This window comes from Coregonus clupeaformis, chromosome 5, assembly GCF_020615455.1.
Source record: "Coregonus clupeaformis isolate EN_2021a chromosome 5, ASM2061545v1, whole genome shotgun sequence".
In the NCBI taxonomy this organism is placed as follows: Eukaryota; Metazoa; Chordata; class Actinopteri; order Salmoniformes; family Salmonidae; genus Coregonus; species Coregonus clupeaformis.
In genome coordinates, this window is record NC_059196.1 from 4,431,068 (window position 1) to 4,450,841 (window position 19,774).

Consider the following 19,774-nt stretch of genomic DNA (forward strand, 5'->3'; position numbering starts at 1 on the left):
TGTGTTCCAATAGCACATTGTGTTTGCTAATCCAAGTTTATCATTTTAAAAGGCTAATTTATCATTAGAAAACCATTTTGCAATTATGTTAGCACAGCTGAAAACTGTTGTGTTGATTAAAAAAACTATAAAACTTGCCTTCTTGACACTAGTTGAGTATCTGGAGCATCAGCAATTGTGGGTTCGATTACAGGTTCAAAATGGCCAGAAACAAATAACTTTCTTCTGAAACTGGTCAGTCTATTCTTGTTCTGAGAAATGAAGGCTATTCCATGCGAGAAATTGCCAAGAAACTAAAGATCTTGTACAACGCTGTGTAATACTCCCTTCACAGAACAGTGTAAACTGCCTCTAACCAGAATAGAAAGAGGAGTGGGAGGCCCCGGTGCACAACTCAGCAAGAGGACAAATACATTAGAGTGTCTAGTTTGAGAAACAGGCGCCTCACAGGTCCTCAACTGGCAGCTTCATTAAATAGTACCCACAAAACACTAGTCTCAACGTCAACAGTGAAGAGGCGACTCCGGGATGCTGACATTCTAGGCAGAGTTGCAAAGAAAAAGCCATATCTCAGACTGCCCATCTAAAATCTTTACTTTTTATTGGCCAGTCTGAGATATGGCTTTTTCTTTGCCACTCTGCCTAGAAGGTCAGCATCCCGGAGTCGCCTCTTCACTGTGTTGTGACAAGGTAGGGGTGGTATACAGAAGATAGCCCTATTTGGTAAAAGACCAAGTCCATATTATGGCAAGAACAGCTCAAATAAGCAAAGAGAAACTACAGTCCATCATTACTTTAAGACATGAAGGTCAGTCAATCTGGAACATTTCAGGAACTTTAAAAGTTTCTTCAAGTGAAGTCGCAAAAACCATCAAGCGCTATGATGAAACTGTCTCTCATGAGGACCGCCACAGGAAAAGAAGACCCAGAGTTACCTCTGCTGCAAAGGATAAGTTCATTAGAGTTACCAGCCTCAGAAATTGCAACCTAAATAAATGCTTCTGAGAGTTCAAGTAACAGACACATCTCAACATCAACTGTTCAGAGGAGACTACGTGAATCAGGCCTTCATGGACGAATTGCTGCAAAGAAACCACTACTAAAGGACACCAATAAGAAGAAGAGACTTGCTTGGGCCAAGAAACACGAGCAATGAACATTAGACCGGTGGAAATCTGTCCTTTGGTCTGGAGTCCAAATTGGAGATTTATGGTTCCAACCGCCGTGTCTTTGTGAGACGCAGAGTAAGTGAATGGATGATCTCCGCATGTGTGGTTCCCACCATGAAGCATGGAGGAGGATGTGTGATGGTGTGGGGGTGCTTTGCTGGTGACGCTGTCTGTGATCTATTTAGAATTCAAGGCACACTTAACCAGCATGGCTGCCACAGCATTCTGCAGTGATACGCCATCCAATCTGGTTTGCGCTGAGTGGGACTATCATTTGTTTTTCAACAGGACAATGACCCAAAACACACCTCCAGGCTGTGTAAGGGCTATTTGACCAAGAAGGAGAGTGATGGAGTGCTGCATCAGATGACCTGGCCTCCACAATCATCTGACCTCAACCCAATTGAGATGATTTGGGATGAGTTGGACCGCAGAGTGAAGGAAAAGCAGCCAACAAGTTAACTCCTTCAAGAATGTTGGAAAAGCATTCCTCATGAAACTGGTTGAGAGAATGCCAAGAGTGTGCAAAGCTGTCATCAAGGCAAAGAATCTATAATCTAAAATATATTTGGATTTGTTTAACACTTTTTTGGTTACTACATGATTCCATGTGTGTTATTTCATAGTTTTGATCTGTTCACTATTATTGTACAATGTAGAAAATAGTCAAAATAAAGAAAACCCTTGAATGAGTAGGTGTGTCCAAACTTTTGACTGGTACTTATATATATATAAGCATGTTGTCCTGTGTGGCTCAGTTGGTAAAGTATGGTGCTTGCAACGCCAGGGCTGTGGGTTTGATTCCCACTGGGGACCAATACGAAAATGTATACACTCACTACTGTAAGGCGCTCTGAATAAGAGTGTCTGCTAAATGACTAAAATGTAAAATATTGTTGCTGTCTGATGAAAACCTCATTTACAAAACAAAAACTTATTAGGAAATGTAATACAATTACCATAATTTTTCTTTAACGAACCAACAATTATAAAACATCAGAAGCTATTCTGAACATATTTTCTTGGTCCTAGAGTCATGAAATGTTCAGAGTACATTGAGGGGAGTTGCTACTTTCAATAAATGAAAAAATTAAATACAAATTTGCCAAAGATTTGTTACAAGGTTTTCATCAGACAGCGACGATATGTAGAATAAATTAGTTATAACCACACTTTCCATGTAAAGACAGGAAAAGCTTCTACCCAGTTACATCATGTTAATATGTACAGTATGTGGTATCAAGTCAATTAGGAATATGTCATCATGTACTGTAGATGTGTGAAGCACAATAAAAGGCTCCTATGTTTTTCAAAACACAACATATCTTCTGACTCCAAGTACCTATTTCTATTATGTTGTAAGGCCCACAACTGTGATGTGACTCCTCAGGCTCAGTAGAGTGTCTCAACAGATCTCCAGTGCTACATTATAGATGGTGTGTCTACATGCGGTCCCTTTTGGACAGCAGACAAACCCAATAGCGCACCTCCATAGTGTTCCTAACTTTCCAGAGAGGTAGTAGATTCATTAAGATGTCACTACCACTCCCTGCAGTGGCATAGTGCTGTGTGTGTGTGTGTGTGTGTGTGTGTGTGTGTGTGTGTGTGTGTGTGTGTGTGTGTGTGTGTGTGGTGCCCAATACTCTGGCATAGGAGGATCAGTGTGTGACAATGTGAACCTGATCTGGGACACAGTGTCGGTGTGGGGATGAATAATTGATTGGGTTCTTTGAGGTAGAGTCTAGCGACGCTCCAAATGGCTGGATAGACTACAGTGTGTTCCTGTCCTGCCCTTGAAGATTCCCATAAGAACGTCAAAATGTGTTTAATACTGTACAGCCCTCTCTAAAGCAAAACCAATTCCTCCTCATTTATTGTCACAGAGATGCTGTGTTGAGTGACTACACAGCGCCCTCTGTTGGGGGTACAACTCCAGGGCAACCCAGTGAGAGCCATGTAGAGAAGTCAGATCAAAAGAGCACAACACTCAGTTAGATACAACCAGTGCTAAAGGACTTTGATGACCTCGAAACATGGACTAAGACACAGGAAGTCTCATCTTTCATTAGTTTGTCATCTCACTGAAATAAGGTCACAATGATGACAGGTATGATGTCTAGTCAATAACCTTCACTACAGTTTTAAAATCAGATCTGGGCTTTCAGGTGATGAATGTATTGGATTGTCAGTTGTCCACATACCAATAAGTCGTCACTACTGTAGATAAATCATACTTATTTAAGCAGTGAACCCTCTGCACTAAGGGTGAGGGTGTCACTGGACTCAGATACCCCTGAGGTCTGATAGGGAGCGGTGATGTCTGTACCCTGCCTGCCCTCTACTAGCTAATATAATGTGAGACCCGATCCAGGTGACCTGTTCAGAGTCATTTATCATGTATACACCCAGATCAATTATTGCAGTTACCTCGACTAACCTGTACCCTTGCACATTGACTCGGTAGCGGTACCTCTTGTATTTAGCCTCGTTATTGTTATTCTATTGTATTACTATTTTTCCTTTAGTTTATTTAGCAAATGTTTCTTACTTTTTTTAAACGCTGCATTGTTGTTTAAGTAATCATTTCACAGTAAGGTCTACACCTGTTGTATTCGGCGCATGTGATAAATCGATTTTGATTTGATGAAGCGATCTGTGTGCTGGGCTCTGAGGTGGCTGAGAGGGTAGAGATGGAGGAATAAAGAAAGGAAGCAGTAGTGTCCACATCTCAAATCAAACCCACATGTGCAAACATGACTAAGGACTTTATTAACCAAATCATTTCCCCTGTAATATCCACAAATAAAAGTGATCTCTTTTATATTTATTCACATTGTGTAATTTTCATAGTGTGACAAAATTATATTTTGGATTTTCCAGCCATTCCTATAATTGTCATAGATCAGTCCCCATGCAGTCATTGGAAAGGTTGAAGAACGTAGTAACAATCTATCTGAGTAGATTGAGTGGACGGCATGGACAGACAGGTTCAGCTTTAATGCAGATATTTTCCTTGGCTCCTCTCGTTATTGAAAAACCGGCAGATACCTAATCATCGATTTGATCACACTGCGACATACAAAATAAATAAATGAAGAAAGCAATATCCTCCTGCAGAGTCTTCTTCTTCGAAATTTTTCTATTTTATATATAATAATAATGACTATAATTATCGTTGATATAAATTCAATAGTATTTTTCTCTGTCAAACTTAAATACATTATTTTGGCAATCTTTATATGGTGTTTAGAATAAAATACTCAAATAGAAAATAAAACGGAGAAATGAGAGCCAGAAGAGGAAAGAAGGGAGAAAGAACAAAATAATGAAAGAAAGGAATAGACAGAAAAGAGAGAAGAAGAAAGTAAGAGAAAGAAAGACAGAAAGAATCAAAGTCAGAAATATACAACTTTAGTTGTTGTTGAAAAGTGTCCATCATCATCATCATCATTGTTCCGTGCCAGCTCTCTGTGTAGAGCTGCAGTAGAGTATACAGTCCAAGTCCTGGAGTGTGTAACATAACTCCTTGTGTTATACCAGTGTGTAGGACTTTGCGTAGGGGTTGTTGCTCTGTTTTAAGTGTCCTCTGGAGTCTAGCAGGGACTCCTGTGAGCTGCTGAGCTTGGCGGCCTGCGCCTGGGCCAGGTCTCCGGTGGCCTCACGGCCAGTGGGCTCACGCTGGGGCAGTGTGGAGGCAGTCTCTGGCTGCCACTGCTGCACCTCCCTGGACGTGGGCACCTCCATGGGTGTGGGCTCCAGGAGCGGGGGCGTTTCAGGGTGCGGCTCTTCTGGGGCTCCAGACATGCCTGGCCCAACGCCCCTGCCTCCCCTCCTCCTCCTTCTCTTCCTCCGTTACCACCATTGGACCCCCGGCCTCCCGACGCAGAGCCACGGTTTAACAGGAAGTCCATGCGTAGGTACGGGGGCAGGTGCACCAGCTCTCCTCCTGAGGGATGAGACCAGAGAGGGGGGTTAGAGGGGTACCCAGTCAGAAAGGTTAGAGGGGTACACTCACTACACTGGGAGGACAATTCTCAATGTCAGCATTACTCTGATACTTTCTATTCCATAGGGGTCTTTTCATAAGGTATGTACTTTCTGCCAGGATATATGGTATATGATAGGAAATCATATGATTTCAGTTTGGATAATGTAATCTAATCTATTATATTGAGTCGGGAGGATACAGATTCTATAAGGATTTCAGGACGGTATCATTTTTTTATGGCTTGGCGACGAGATTACTTATCCTACGATATTGCTGCATTAGCCTGTCAGATTCATATTCAAATCACTTTTCAATTTCTTCAGGACTATCACGTCGAACAGACCTGCACTGCCTACTCTCAAACCCTCCTCATCTGTACCGGGGGTTAACTGAAGCAAAAAGGTGGTTCAAATCTCATTCGGAGACAGATTCTTTGCTGTCCAGGAGCCAGAACAAACCAAGCCTGTGACGTAACCCAAGTGTACGTTTAGTCAATGACACTGCAGCACTTTAAAAGACTTGGGCTTCTCTACACAGTATTCCCCCATGCAGACAGTGAATCACTGGACATGGTTGAGTGGATGATGATACCATCACTTCTGCTGTAAATGTATCTCGTCCACTGAATAAATTACATATTTAATTTAGGAAATTAGATCATCACAAAGACGTAGCCAGAGATGTATGAGTCGTACTAAAGATTTTAGACTTGATTAGGAGTGGTGGGGAGACATGTACTGTTCCATTACTGCTCTAATGGATGTCTTCAATACTAATCTTTCAGAGGCCACAGAGATCAGCAGGCTTCAGTGACTGGCCTTTTCTATGCCAAATCACTATCCCCCACCACCATCACCGCCACCACCACCACCACCACCACCACACAGAGGAGGACTGGCCCATCTATGTAGATTGTATCCTACATGTGACCTTAGTGACTGAATCCCAGAGTTCGCAGGGAGCATGCATAATTTACTGTGTATATAATAGGCTTTATTAAAACCAGTAAAGATGATAAATGGCAACCAGCTTTAATTGAATTAAATATAGATTTAAGCTTTTCTTTGGGAGCTCATTGGGAATTTATTTAGCTGAAAGTTGCAGGGCGTAGGTAATGGCACAACTTGTATCCGCTACACAATAATGATTCCCAGCCATGCAATACGTCTCTAAGCTGGGGGGTTTGATGTATATGAGTGTTTTAACATTTTGTGTGCCCAAGTCGATCTGTGCTGCTGGGGAAGGAGCTGTTCTCATTTTCTGTAATCTGGCCTTCCAATGAGCTTCCACAACTACCCACACATTAGTAAACAGACAGACACACCCACACACCCCCAAACACACCCAAACACACAGAGACACCTTGGATTGTTTAAAGGCCCATCACATGTTGACTACTCAGCACAAGAAACAGTGTTGCAGTAAATGTTTATGAGCTGAGAACCTCAAGATCATCCTCTTTGATTGGCTCCCTACAGTAATTGTACAGGACAGACTGTTTATGAGAGGTCACACAGATCGTTGCCCAATGTTTCCATCCAGTTTGCCCCAATGACTCTATGGTCACACACACACACACACACACACAAAGAAATGACCTTGCCAAATCCCACACGTAGTGGATACACGTAATGTCAAAGTCATGACCCCAGGTTGACCTACTGTATCAGTATCAGCTGTGTGTGATTGTGATTGACAAATGTCAGAGTAACAGGAGAGAGGGCTGTGCCCTCCTCTGTGTCCCTGTGTGACTGACAGATGAGGTCGCAGTGTCAACTCAGGGCAAAGGTACATTATTACAGAAGGGGGGGGCAGTGGGCCACAGACAGACAGACAGACAGACACTATTGTATGTCATCATCAACATGTATGCTTTATATTGAAGATTGCCTTTTTTCTTGAGGATTCTGATCATACTGACACTCACTGGGCAAAAACACCCTAAAAAGGAACTGTGTTCAAACTAACATGTGTGAATTCCACAGTGTGTGCCACAACAGAGCTGGCTAATGGTATTACAGACTGGTAACAACGGTCTTCAACAGGGACTTACTGTAGAAACCTCTAAAGCTTGTCTATGTGTCGCTGGTGTCGCCCAGCTCCCGCTGGATGAAAGTAACACCAGGGTTAGCACGACGCTACAACAGGCTCTGCGTCTGAAAGACCGATATCACACTGAACGTCTTTATTGTGGTAGTAAAGTGCTGTTTTGTATTGACAGACAATAGCTTTAGATTGGATTGACAGATTGCCTCTACTTGCCCTCAGCTGACGGTTTAAGCCTCCCGCTGGCTGATGACTGTGGGCAGCTGGCTCGTGTACGCACCATGAAAACATAATGAGGGACGGAAACTCAAGACCCAGCTCAGATAGCCAAAACCTGTCTACCTCGTCTCACTCACCCCAGCCCAGCTCCTGCCTCCAGACACCATCAACAACTAGCTAGTCTTCATACCCCTAGCCCAGACTGACAACACGGCAGGCCAGGACTCGCTAAACGCACGATATACAATCTGTCTCTGTGTGTGTGTATGTTTTACAAAAAGTATTTGAAGAATGTGCATTTCCTCATGTCTATGTATTTCAACCCAGTCTGTTTGGTCTGTCCACAAGCTGTGCCAAACAGTGGTACCAATAGGAACGGGAGGTGAGGAGCAGCAGGTCATATGAGGCCAACCTGGGAGAGGATAGTTTCAGAAAGACGAATAGCCTGACAGACGGACAGCTCCTCCATGTGCAGACATTTCTGCAGAGCGCTGAAGATGAATACAGCACTGTGAGAGGGGTATTACTGGGTTTTAATAGTGTTTGTACTTCATCAAGCATTAACAGCATGCCAGAGGGGTTATCTGAGGAAGTGTATCTCATGATCATGATCATTATTTTGCAATAGGCGTTTTGTAATATGCTGTGTTAAATGAAAGCTATAAAACTTAACTTTGAACAGGCCCAGAGATCTATGGAAGTTACAGTAGTAATGTTGTGGCCCAAGGCCTAATTGGACCAGAACTGAACTGCTATCTATAGCAGTGTTTTCCAGCTCCGGTCCTCGAGTACCCCCAACAGCACACATTTGTGTTGTTGCCCCAGACAGAAACACCTGATTCAACTTGTCAAGGGCTTGATGATTAGTAGAATCAGGTGTGCTTCTCCAGGGCCACAACAAAAATATGTACTGTTGGGGGTACTGGAGGACCGGAGTTGGAAATCACTGATCTAGAGTAATGCGGAAAATAATACATAATAATGTAGTTTCAGTAAGGTTTGAACTGTACTGTGTGTGTGTGTGTGTGTGTGTGTGTATGTGTTTGTATGTCTGTGTGTGTTCTGTATATGAGTGCTGCCTTCTCCTCACCCGGTCTGTGGGCCTTGGGTGCGGCCATGTTCATGACCCGGCTGACGTCCTGAGGCTTGGGCGGGGAGGCGGTGAACCTGCAGATGCCTGACTCGGACGGCGTGCTGGACGTCAGGCTGTCTGTGTAGTCGTTGGTGCCGGCCGTCATTTGCTCCGAGGAGGTGTCAGAGATGAAGCACTCTGTGATGGTGAACTTAGCGTGCCGCAGATGCTCCTCCATCTTGGCGTGCTCGTAGGCCCGGGCCAGCTCCTCGTACGTGGACGACGCGCTCTCTGTCGACACCATGCTGCTCCGCGCGCGGTCTGAGTAGTCACACACACACACACACACACACACACACACACACACACACACACACACACACACACACACACACACACACACACACACACACACACACACACACACACACACACACACACACACACACACACACACAACATCCATTATAGTATATGCACATAGCTGAAATTTCCTAAGATATATAGGAAATATCTTAAAACATACCGTGAGCACTCTGACCCTTCCACGTACAGTAGTAGTGGTCTCCCCTTTGCTGCAGACTAATGTTGTATGTGAGACATAGGGTCAGTCCAGTACCTGTGTCCTGCGATGGGCTGACACTGTAGCTGTCGCTCTCCTTGTCTACAGAGCCGGCGGCATTCGGTGTGGGCAGTCTCCAGTCTGTGCTCAGGGTGTGGGAGGAGGTGGGAGGTTGGGGCCGGTTCAGGGTCCACTGGCTGGCGTAGCGGTTCCTGCTGGCTGCAGGGCCTGCTTTGGCAGTGCGGCGTGCTGTGGGGTCTGTGGGTGAAAGGGCCAAGGTCATTACTGGTGATAGGCCTAGGCAGTGTCAGATATGGCAACCTATCCCCTATGTAGTGCACTACTTTTGACCAGTGTCCATATGGAATAGGGTGTCATTTCGGACATACCACTGAAGAGCTACTAGACAGTAAATTGCATACTATATATTGAGTTTTAATTGTCTGTGTATCAAATTACACAAACATCTATTGATCATTAATAATTAATAGGTTTGAAATTACAGTATCATCCTAACCTTTCACAGTAGATATAATATTCCCCAAAGACAAAAATAGTATCATATTCGGTCTGACCCAGACATTTAACCTACTGTGCTATGCATCAATGGCACCAAATCAGAATGTCCCTTTAGAACAGCCATGATTAGATCCGGCCTGGAGAAGCCAGAGAAGAATAGCAGTGGTAATAGTAGTAGGTAGTAGCAATTCCATCAGTAATTCCAACACTCTGGATAGATGTGGCTGAGTCAGCAGATAAGGTTCAAGCCCACTGTGCTTATTTTTTTGGCCCACAGTGCCTCCTGGCCAGCTTCAATGAGCCCAATCAGGTGGAGCCAGAGGCCTCTCCACTCTTCATCAGTTCAACTTTACTGAAGCTCAGCAGCAGAAGAGCCTCCATAGGCCACTGTGCAGCCACTGCCTTGGCTCACAATGCTCTGGGCTGTGGGCTCTGTAAGGGGATCTGAGGGTTGAAACTATGATAAGCTGAAAATTCTGGTTTGCTTAGAATGGATTTGGGATCAGGGTATGTGGATACCTGGAGGAGCTATTGTTTATAAAAACTCTAGAGTCTAAACACTGATTGGAGGACTGGGGTCCAGTTACAGGCACCTGAGAGAGAAATATGTACAATGATGCTTGGATTGAATGCAACTATATCAAAAAATATTAATCTTGACAAAGAGCATTCTCTTATTTCACATAACTACAACCAAATAAACACTGAATTGCCCCTATTCCTCCAGGGGACGACATTAGGCTAGTAGCTTACTGTACGTCAGAGTAAAGGTGGTGAGGGGTGGGATATAGAGGTGATTAAATAGGTAAGGCTCTTACTGGTTCCAGGCCGGGCGTCGGAGACGTCCACCAGTGGGCCGGTGGCCTGCGACAGGGACTGGTAGTGGACTGTGTGCGTGACAGTGGATGACTTCTGTTTGGACGTCTCCCCAAAGTCATTATCAGTCAGCAGCACCGTCGACCTGTCGTCTGACAGACAGAAAACAGGGAGGAAGACAATGAGTTGTTAGAAAAGATGATCAAATATAACATGCAAGGGATAAGCATACTGTAAGCTGGCGGGGATGACAGGGGTCTCACCGATAGTCTCCATAGTATCTCTCTCCTCGATGAGCAGCTGGGCTCGGGGGATGTCGATGTGCATTCTCATGGTCTGCTGCTTGTTCGATGTGTCTGGTGTCCGTGTGTTTTTACTAGGAGATAGAAATGTCAGTTAGGAGGTATTGTTTGCAAGTATTCAGTCATAGTTTTAAAGTAACTGTCCATTGAAAATATAACTTTTAAAAGCCCATATTTTGTCAACTCATACCCAAATAATGTTGTTGACTCATCCTATACACGTATTTGTGGCCAAAGTATAAATTGGAGAAAAAACACTTCAAAAACATACCTCAAACTTGTATCTCAAACAGACCGTTTCAAAAATACTTGCTATTTCCTCTTACAGTATGTCATACTCCTGAGGAGGATGAGCTGGCCAATCAGCGATCTGATCGCATTAATATTTTTAATGACTGGTATACTCCCACACCATTCTGTTGTCGGGGTACGCCCACACCATTCCAACACAGAAAAGTTGTTGTTTTTAAACGTAATACATTTTGGAAGGGAAACTATTTCACTCATATTGTAAGTAATTATAGGTAATATTTCATAGAAATCTGGAAACACTGGACAGTTAATTTAAAGTATTTTATGATTCCTATCTAAAGTTAAGATGTATTCCTCTTCACATACCTCATCAGCATTTCTGCCAGGCTTTTTGCATCTGTGAAGTCAGCATATAGTAAATTAGTAACAATGCAGAGTAGTGGTTGTCAAAAGCTAACATATTAAAATCATAAGCACCAAGCCAATATCCTAGATGTGCAAAACTAGAACATTAGTGTGGGCAAATTAAAAGTGGAACACTAGATCTGATCAGACTAAACTGATAGCCTCTTAATTACATAATGAAAGTCAATAGTCACAATTCTACTGGCTCTGCTCAGGTTAATTGATCCTCACTCTCTTGAGCATGAAGCATACAGCTCTAAAAAGTGCTTGAGTGTTATTGAGTGCCTTGTTTCTATTGTGTGAGTGCGCGTGTGTACGTGTGTGTGCGTGTGTTCTGACTCACCGCGTAGCCTCTTGAGCCTCTGCTCCCTCCTCCTCCTCTTCAACACCATCAGGAGGATGAAGACCATGATAGCAGCCACCAGGATGCAGGTGATGGTCACCATCATCTTCAGCCCCTCGTTGCCTGACATGTTGTCTGTGATGGGGTCCACTGTCTTCAACAGAGGAGGGATGGTGCCTGCGGAGGGAGGAAACAGATACGCTTGGGGAACATACCATCCAGAGTATCAGGCATGACTATTTAAAGATGCACCACCAGGGTTGGAACTTGGGAGGACTAAGAATCGTAGTCAAATATGTGTCTTTGGAAGGCCTTCTTTGGAATATGAAATTATCACGGTTTAGGGAAAAAAAATGTCATCCTAGAAGACCATTGATCTGAACTCACTTCCATCCGCATTGAGCGTGGCGAATGTGATCTTCTTCTCGGCGGAGCCGGCGCTGTTGACCACCTTCATCTGCAGCTCGTACCAGGTGGCCTCCGCCAGGTCGTACAGGATGTAGCTCTTGGTTAGGGAGGTGCGCTGAGCCGTGGTCCACGTTGCCGTGTCCACCGGACGATACTCGAGGGTGAACGAGGTGATTGGGCAGCCACCATTGTTCCACCCAATTAGATTGAGCCTGACCCGGGTGGAGTTGATGCTGGCAAACAGCTCGTGTTCTTTGGCAAACTGGGGCTCTGGAAAGAAGAGGGGTGAAGAGATTAGATGTAGACTTCTAAGGATGCCTGTAACATTTTATTCATGAACCAAATCAGGTCACATAATAATTGAGCAAGTTTGAGGAATTGCTTGATAAAGCTTTAGATAGGACTATTGAGTTAGAGTCTGTTCTAAGGGGACATTGGTGAGGTGGAGATGCTATAGGGCAGGGATGGGCAACATTGATGGGGTGGGGGCCACTAAAAAGTTGCTTGCAGGTCTGCGTACCCACATGTGCATACACACACACACACACACACACACCCCACCACCACATTGCGAACAAAACATTTTAGCAGCCCCCCTCTTGACAGCGGACAGAATTTTTCTATGTTTTAGAGTTAATTTCGTGCAATTCTACACATTTTGCCATGGGGCGTATAGAAAATGTTGCAGTTTTATAACTCATTTATTGCAATTCTACTCCTTTTTCCATGGGGCGGAGAGGAAAATTAGCCGTTTTACATTTTGCCATAGAGTGGAGAGAAATGTTTTTAGTTTTTAATGTGATATCTAAGTGGGATTGACTAACAAAATCAATGGGGGCCCCTCGGCCGGTAATTCGACCATGATTACTAAGTTTAGATAGCTGGCCGCTAGACTAACTTACCAATCTAAAAAATTTTAGCTGACATGGGCTAATTGAGTGACTATCAGTGACTGACATAACAAGAGAAAAACTGCTGATGCACAACCAAATTTAAAAATTGCACCATGTGTATTCTACTATTCTAACTTGCAACAGTAAGTTGAGAACCCGACTGAGTAAAAAAATATACAGTGGGGAGAACAAGTATTTGATACACTGCCGATTTTGCAGGTTTTCCTACTTACAAAGCATGTAGAGGTCTGTAATTTTTATCATAGGTACACTTCAACTGTGAGAGACGGAATCTAAAACAAAAATCCAGAAAATCACATTGTATGATTTTTAAGTAATTCATTTGCATTTTATTGCATGACATAAGTATTTGATCACCTACCAACCAGTAAGAATTCCGGCTCTCACAGACCTGTTAGTTTTTCTTTAAGAAACCCTCCTGTTCTCCACTCATTACCTGTATTAACTGCACCTGTTTGAACTCGTTACCTGTATAAAAGACACCTGTCCACGCACTCAATCAAACAGACTCCAACCTCTCCACAATGGCCAAGACCAGAGAGCTGTGTAAGGACATCAGGGATAAAATTGTAGACCTGCACAAGGCTTGGATGGGCTACAGGACAATAGGCAAGCAGCTTGGTGAGAAGGCAACAACTGTTGGCGCAATTATTCGAAAATGGAAGAAGTTCAAGATGACGGTCAATCACCCTCGGTCTGGGGCTCCATGCAAGATCTCACCTCGTGGGGCATCAATGATCATGAGGAAGGTGAGGGATCAGCCCAGAACTACACGGCAGGACCTGGTCAATGACCTGAAGAGAGCTGGGACCACAGTCTTAAAGAAAACCATTAGTAACACACTACGCCGTCATGGATTAAAATCCTGCAGCGCACGCAAGGTCCCCCTGCTCAAGCCAGCGCATGTCCAGGCCCGTCTGAAGTTTGCCAATGACCATCTGGATGATCCAGAGGAGGAATGGGAGAAGGTCATGTGGTCTGATGAGACAAAAGTAGAGCTTTTTGGTCTAAACTCCACTCGCCGTGTTTGGAGGAAGAAGAAGGATGAGTACAACCCCAAGAACACCATCCCAACCGTGAAGCATGGAGGTGGAAACATCATTCTTTGGGGATGCTTTTCTGCAAAGGGGACAGGACGACTGCACCGTATTGAGGGGAGGATGGGTGGGGCCATGTATTGCGAGATCTTGGCCAACAACCTCCTTCCCTCAGTAAGAGCATTGAAGATGGGTCGTGGCTGGGTCTTCCAGCATGACAACGACACGCAACACACAGCCAGGGCAACTAAGGAGTGGCTCCGTAAGAAGCATCTCAAGGTCCTGGAGTGGCCTAGCCAGTCTCCAAACCTGAACCCAATAGAAAACTTTTGGAGGGAGCTGAAAGTCCGTATTGCCCAGCGATAGCCCCGAAACCTGAAGGATCTGGAGAAGGTCTGTATGGAGGAGTGGGCCAAAATCCCTGCTGCAGTGTGTGCAAACCTGGTCAAGACCTACAGGAAACATATGATCTCTGTAATTGCAAACAAAGGTTTCTGTACCAAATATTAAGTTCTGCTTTTCTGATGTATCAAATACTTATGTCATGCAATAAAATGCAAATTAATTACTTAAAAATCATACAATATGATTTTCTGGATTTTTTAGATTCCGTCTCTCACAGTTGAAGTGTACCTATAATAAAAGTTACCGACCTCTACATGCTTTGTAAGTAAGAAAACCTGCAAAATCGGCAGTGTATCAAATACTTGTTCTCCCCACTGTATATCATTTTTTAAATCCGAGGGCCAGTTGCCCATCCCTGCTATAGAGACTCTACCTTTTCCGTGGGTCTTTGCTTCAATGATCTCACTGATGCGTCCGGGGCCCACTCCGTTCTGAGCAGTCAGGGTGAACTTGTACCAGGTGCCACACTTCAGGTTCTCCAGACGGTACGAGCGCTCGCTAGGGCTGATTGGAAAGCTGCCCCACTGCTCACTGTTGTCCTCGGAGTACTGCAGGATGTAGCCTAGAGAGAGAGAAAGAGGAAAAGATGGAGACGGAGGTACAAAGATAGAGCATTACTGTAACATTTCTCCCAACATACTCCAAGTTAATCTAGTATTTGCACTTCCCTTACAACAGATTGTTCAGTGTTAGACATGGGCTAAATACCGATAAACATGCCATTGAGATTGATTAACATTATATGTAACATAAGGCAGGACAACAGCACCTGATCAAAGCCACGATTCACTCTACACGGATAACAGGAAAATAAGGCACTGTATTGTGGTAAGTGCAAGGACTAGACAACATCATTTGACTCGTGACATGAAAACAAATACCATAGGAAATCATCCTGGACATCCCTTAAAATCTCTTTTAAAAAGCTTGAGAGGCCAGAAGCACCATGTTGTGTTCCAGTGATGACCAGCTATGATAAATCATCAGTGCTACTCCTTCTGTGATTGGCCTTTCTTCTTGACTGAGTGGTTTAATCTTCCACTTTAACCCACCTAATCTTCTTTGTTCCTTTTTAATCTATTCCCTCTCCACTGTTTTAGCACCCCACTCAGCGCAATTACTAGGCCTGTCTAAGATAATGAGAAGTGGGGGGCCTTGTAAGATGATTTTGTTCACCCAATGTCCTAATAGGGTACTAGCCGTGTTACTGAAGTGCCATTGGTGTGTCTTAGTAGTTATCAGTGACTTGTTGAGGTATCATTTGTGTGCCCGAATGGAGGTCTACTTTATCTCTTGTTGAAATGTCATTAGTTAGTGTGTTTGAATGGGGATCTTTGTCTTGTTGAAGTGTCACTGGGGTGTCGGAAAGGAGGTCTATGCCTTGTAGAGGTGTCTCTGGTGTGTCCAAATGGCCTAATGTCACTCACCTCTGATGGAGCTTCCTCCGTTGTCCCCAGGTATCCAGGACAGAGTGATTGACGTGGTGGTTGTCTTGGTAACTGTGAGGCGTGGCTGGTCTGGAGGAACTGTAGAACAAAAGGAATTATGTTTAGAACAAGATCCATGACAACAAAGCATCTGTGCTACATCAAACTAGCCACGAAGTGTCCTCAGAAGAGCTACTGCTAACCTACGTAGAAAGGCCTTTGAAATGTTAGTACCAATTAGTATTGGACAGTTTTGGACAATTCCCCTTTTACATCTCTCTCTCTGTCTTACCTTGAACCTGCAGGTTGAGCGTGATTTCATCAGAGCCCCAGTTGTTGCTGGCCACGCAGCTGTAGTTCCCAGAGTCCTCTGCTTTCACCGTCCGGATGATGAAGCTGCCGTTGCTATGGACACTGCGGCGTCCGTCAATCAGAACAGGGTCAGGGGTACCATTGCTGTTGAGAGGTAGAGTTGACCAGATGATGTTCAGTACAGTATGTGATCATAGTAAAAACATGATTAAAATGTTGACATTCCTGCATGTGTTGAATCATGTGACAGATGGGCGTTGACCATAGAGATGTATAGAGATCATTACCCGGTTTTGCATGGACATTGCCATTGAGGACTTTCATAATTTTAAAGTAGTCAACTGGGTGGAGATTCTGTGGTGTTATTTTATGTATCATGAAGGTAAATGTAGGGAAAGGTCAAAGGTAAAATAATAATATTAGTAATAAGCATGGATATGTTGTAAAATTGAAAATCTATATGCCTTGGAGTGTTTATGGATTGAGAGCCAGTTGAATTCAGAGCAGAGATAATTATGTGTTTTTCATGAAAACTCCTGCAGCTGGTTTAGGAATGTCAACAATGGAACTAGTGTTTGCATTTCTTTATGCTTATGACCTTATGACCTGACACATGGCCACATGCACATCATCTCAGTGCTGGAAAGGGTGATGAATGATAAATGTTTTATAATGTGTTATGAAATGATAATGGTGAAACAGAATGAACATGTTTGATATTTTATAATTCAGATATATGTTTAAATAATGAATATAGATATTAAGTATATGATGTGTTCTTTCAAATGGGTTTTTTAAACTGAGGCCATGGGGTTGTTCTAGACATCTGGTTTGCATTTACATTAGTTTTTAAGAAGGGGCTTTTGAGAAGGGGCCTAGGCACGCAGCCAATAGAATGATCGAATGAGAGGGTGGTACGAACTAAAAAAAAGTTAGGAATGTTTGTACATGTGGCTATAAATTGAGCTCTTGGCGAAAAAGGGACAGTCTTTGTCTCTTTTGGAAAAAGGCTCGCTTTGTTTTTTTTAAATAAAGTCTAAATTCTTAAATTCACAGGCTCTGATGTCTTGAGAGATATTTTTGAGTTGATTATCTAGTCAAATGTTTCTACAACATAATTGGCGACCACGAAGGGACTTGATAGGATCAGTGACGGTATGTATTTGCAGTTGTGAAACGGCTTGGACGGACCATACAAACAAAAGCGGCCGCTTTAAAAAGGTAAGAAGTTCTTACTAAAATAGTATAAAGTTTGTGTGGTCCGATCCGGGCTCGGCAACATCTAAAGAAATACCAAGTAGGTCTCTCCAAATTTAAGAACCAGAAAGTTAGACACTAGGAGCTTTTGAATTTAAGAATACATGTCGCTGTTGTTTGTCTGAACCGTCTGTTCAATTGATTTGATTCATTTGATTCATTTGATTCAGTTGATTCATCTTGCTGATTGCTTTGTCTGGGTCATTTCGAGACGGGTGGTTGTACGGCTGGTTGAGCGATCAGACAATAACAGGTTAAGTCCTGCAGATACCGCTTTAGACGTTAATCGTCTTGAGGACTGCATAGGTAGGCAGAAATCCTGGGTAATACCGCTTCTTTTTCTGTGTTGAGGAAGTGTAACAGAAGAATTAGGGCAGAATTGACAGGTCGCTTAGAAAAGCGTAGTAGTGAAGTCCAGGTCTGTAGGGGTTATAAATAGAAATCTTGTGGATACCGCTTTGGGGCTATAATTAGCATTCCATTGGCCTGAACAGACAAGATTACTTACGGATACCGCTCTGATGATAAATTCTTTGTTAGAGGTCTGTACGGGTAAGTAGTGAATCATCCTGTGTTGTGATGATGATAATATTATGTAGGGTCTATCAGGTAAAAAAGTTAGGTCATCCTGAGTAGATGAACGGGTTAAATAGCTACAAGGGCTTCCAAATTTTGATAAAGTGTTATATATAGAGTAGGTCTGCTCATCTGTGTGAGTGAGAATATAATATTAAATCCTGTAAGTAGATAGTCTTTCTGTAAGGAAGGGAAATCTATTTGAGGTTGGTTGAAGCTTCTGTCTGATGGAGAAAGGGTGTGCCCAAACACTTAGGAAAGAGAAGAATAAATGGTGCGTGGATATTCATTGACCAACTGAGTGTAGAAAATTCACGTTACCAGGAGGGTAGAATAAATCCTGTTGGAGGAACAGGTCACGTTTATTGGTGTGGTCATATGACGTCTATGCATTGTATTTTGATACATCTGTTAGGTATGTTTCGGACGATATATTTAGAAACTTTAGAGGTAATGCAGTATTATGATAAATTGACTACGTAAAATAATAAAATTATAGGTGTTGACTTGTTCAAACACGTAGACGGATGTGGAAATGGGAGAGAGTACATAGGACATGTGGTAGAATTAAGCATAATAATAAACTATATATTATTTCAGAAGCAGATATATAATTAAATTGGTTGGTTGTTAAATCTGTTTCCAAATCAATGAATGTGGGGTTTGACTTGTTGACTGCTAAGTTGATTACGTTGAGCGTGTGAGATCTGTGTCCTTCAAAGCTATTTTCTGAAAAAGTGTAGTATGTGCCAGATACTAAAACTACTGACTATTATCATTGGAATAAAAGAGGATTAACTTGTCATTTCGATAAAGCATGGGTTCTGCATCGCTGAACAGAGTCTAGGTTTTCTAAGTATAGTTTAGCTATTGTTGGGATGTGAATAGATTTTACTAAAAGCATGAATTAGTTTCCGGTAAAAAGAGAGTCATACTTGTTTGACTGTATCGAGCTGAAATAGTTATTTAAAGAAAGTTTGAATAGTTGAATGGAAAACATCTATTTGACAAAATTCTAATTGTTATTACTTTATTCTATGGTTTGCGTCACCAGTGGTGTATGCGAATAGTTGGTGAATTGTAGAATGATAATGTATTTTCATTACGTGAACTAGGGGATGCAAGGAGCTTTGGCTTTTATGCTGAGGGAAAAGCACCCATTTATAGTGGGTTCTAGATTTGTTGACTAAACAAACGTATATTTTAAACAAAAGTAATGCAATAGGCTACAATTATAACATTATCAGAAAAGGGCGCTATACGCTTACTCTGTGGCGTAGCTCAGTTGGTAGAGCACGGTGCTTACAACGCCAGCGTTGGGTGTTCGATTCCCAAGGGGGGCGAGTATAAGTAAAGGAATGTATGAGCTCACGAAGTGAGTGTTGTTTGGAAAAAGAGCATCTGCTAAAATGTTAACTGGTATGGAGAGGAGACTACGTGGTAGTAATTTTTAGTCATTGAATGAGGTTTTAGATTAAACAAATGACAATAGTGGAATATGTCTATAAATAAATCGGATTGTGATAAATGGATGATTTCAATATATGAGGTAAACTATAGCAAGTGTTTGGTGTTACTTGTGGCTTACATAGCAAGGATAGTTAATTCATTCTGTAATGGCGGAGTGATGGTTTAATTATGTGGCTATGATTTTAGTTGATTACAGGAGAAATAGGATATAGTTTACGACGCATGGAGAAGTGAATGTCTTATATGGTAATAGATCAACCGAACCAAACATGACG

The 19,774-nt window shown here is 42.8% G+C and overlaps 1 pseudogene; it reads right to left on the bottom strand.

Moving 5' to 3' along the window:
• Positions 1-3,897: 3,897 nt before the first annotated feature.
• LOC121558977 overlaps positions 3,898-19,774 on the bottom strand; it is a 170,432-nt pseudogene continuing 154,555 nt past the window's right edge.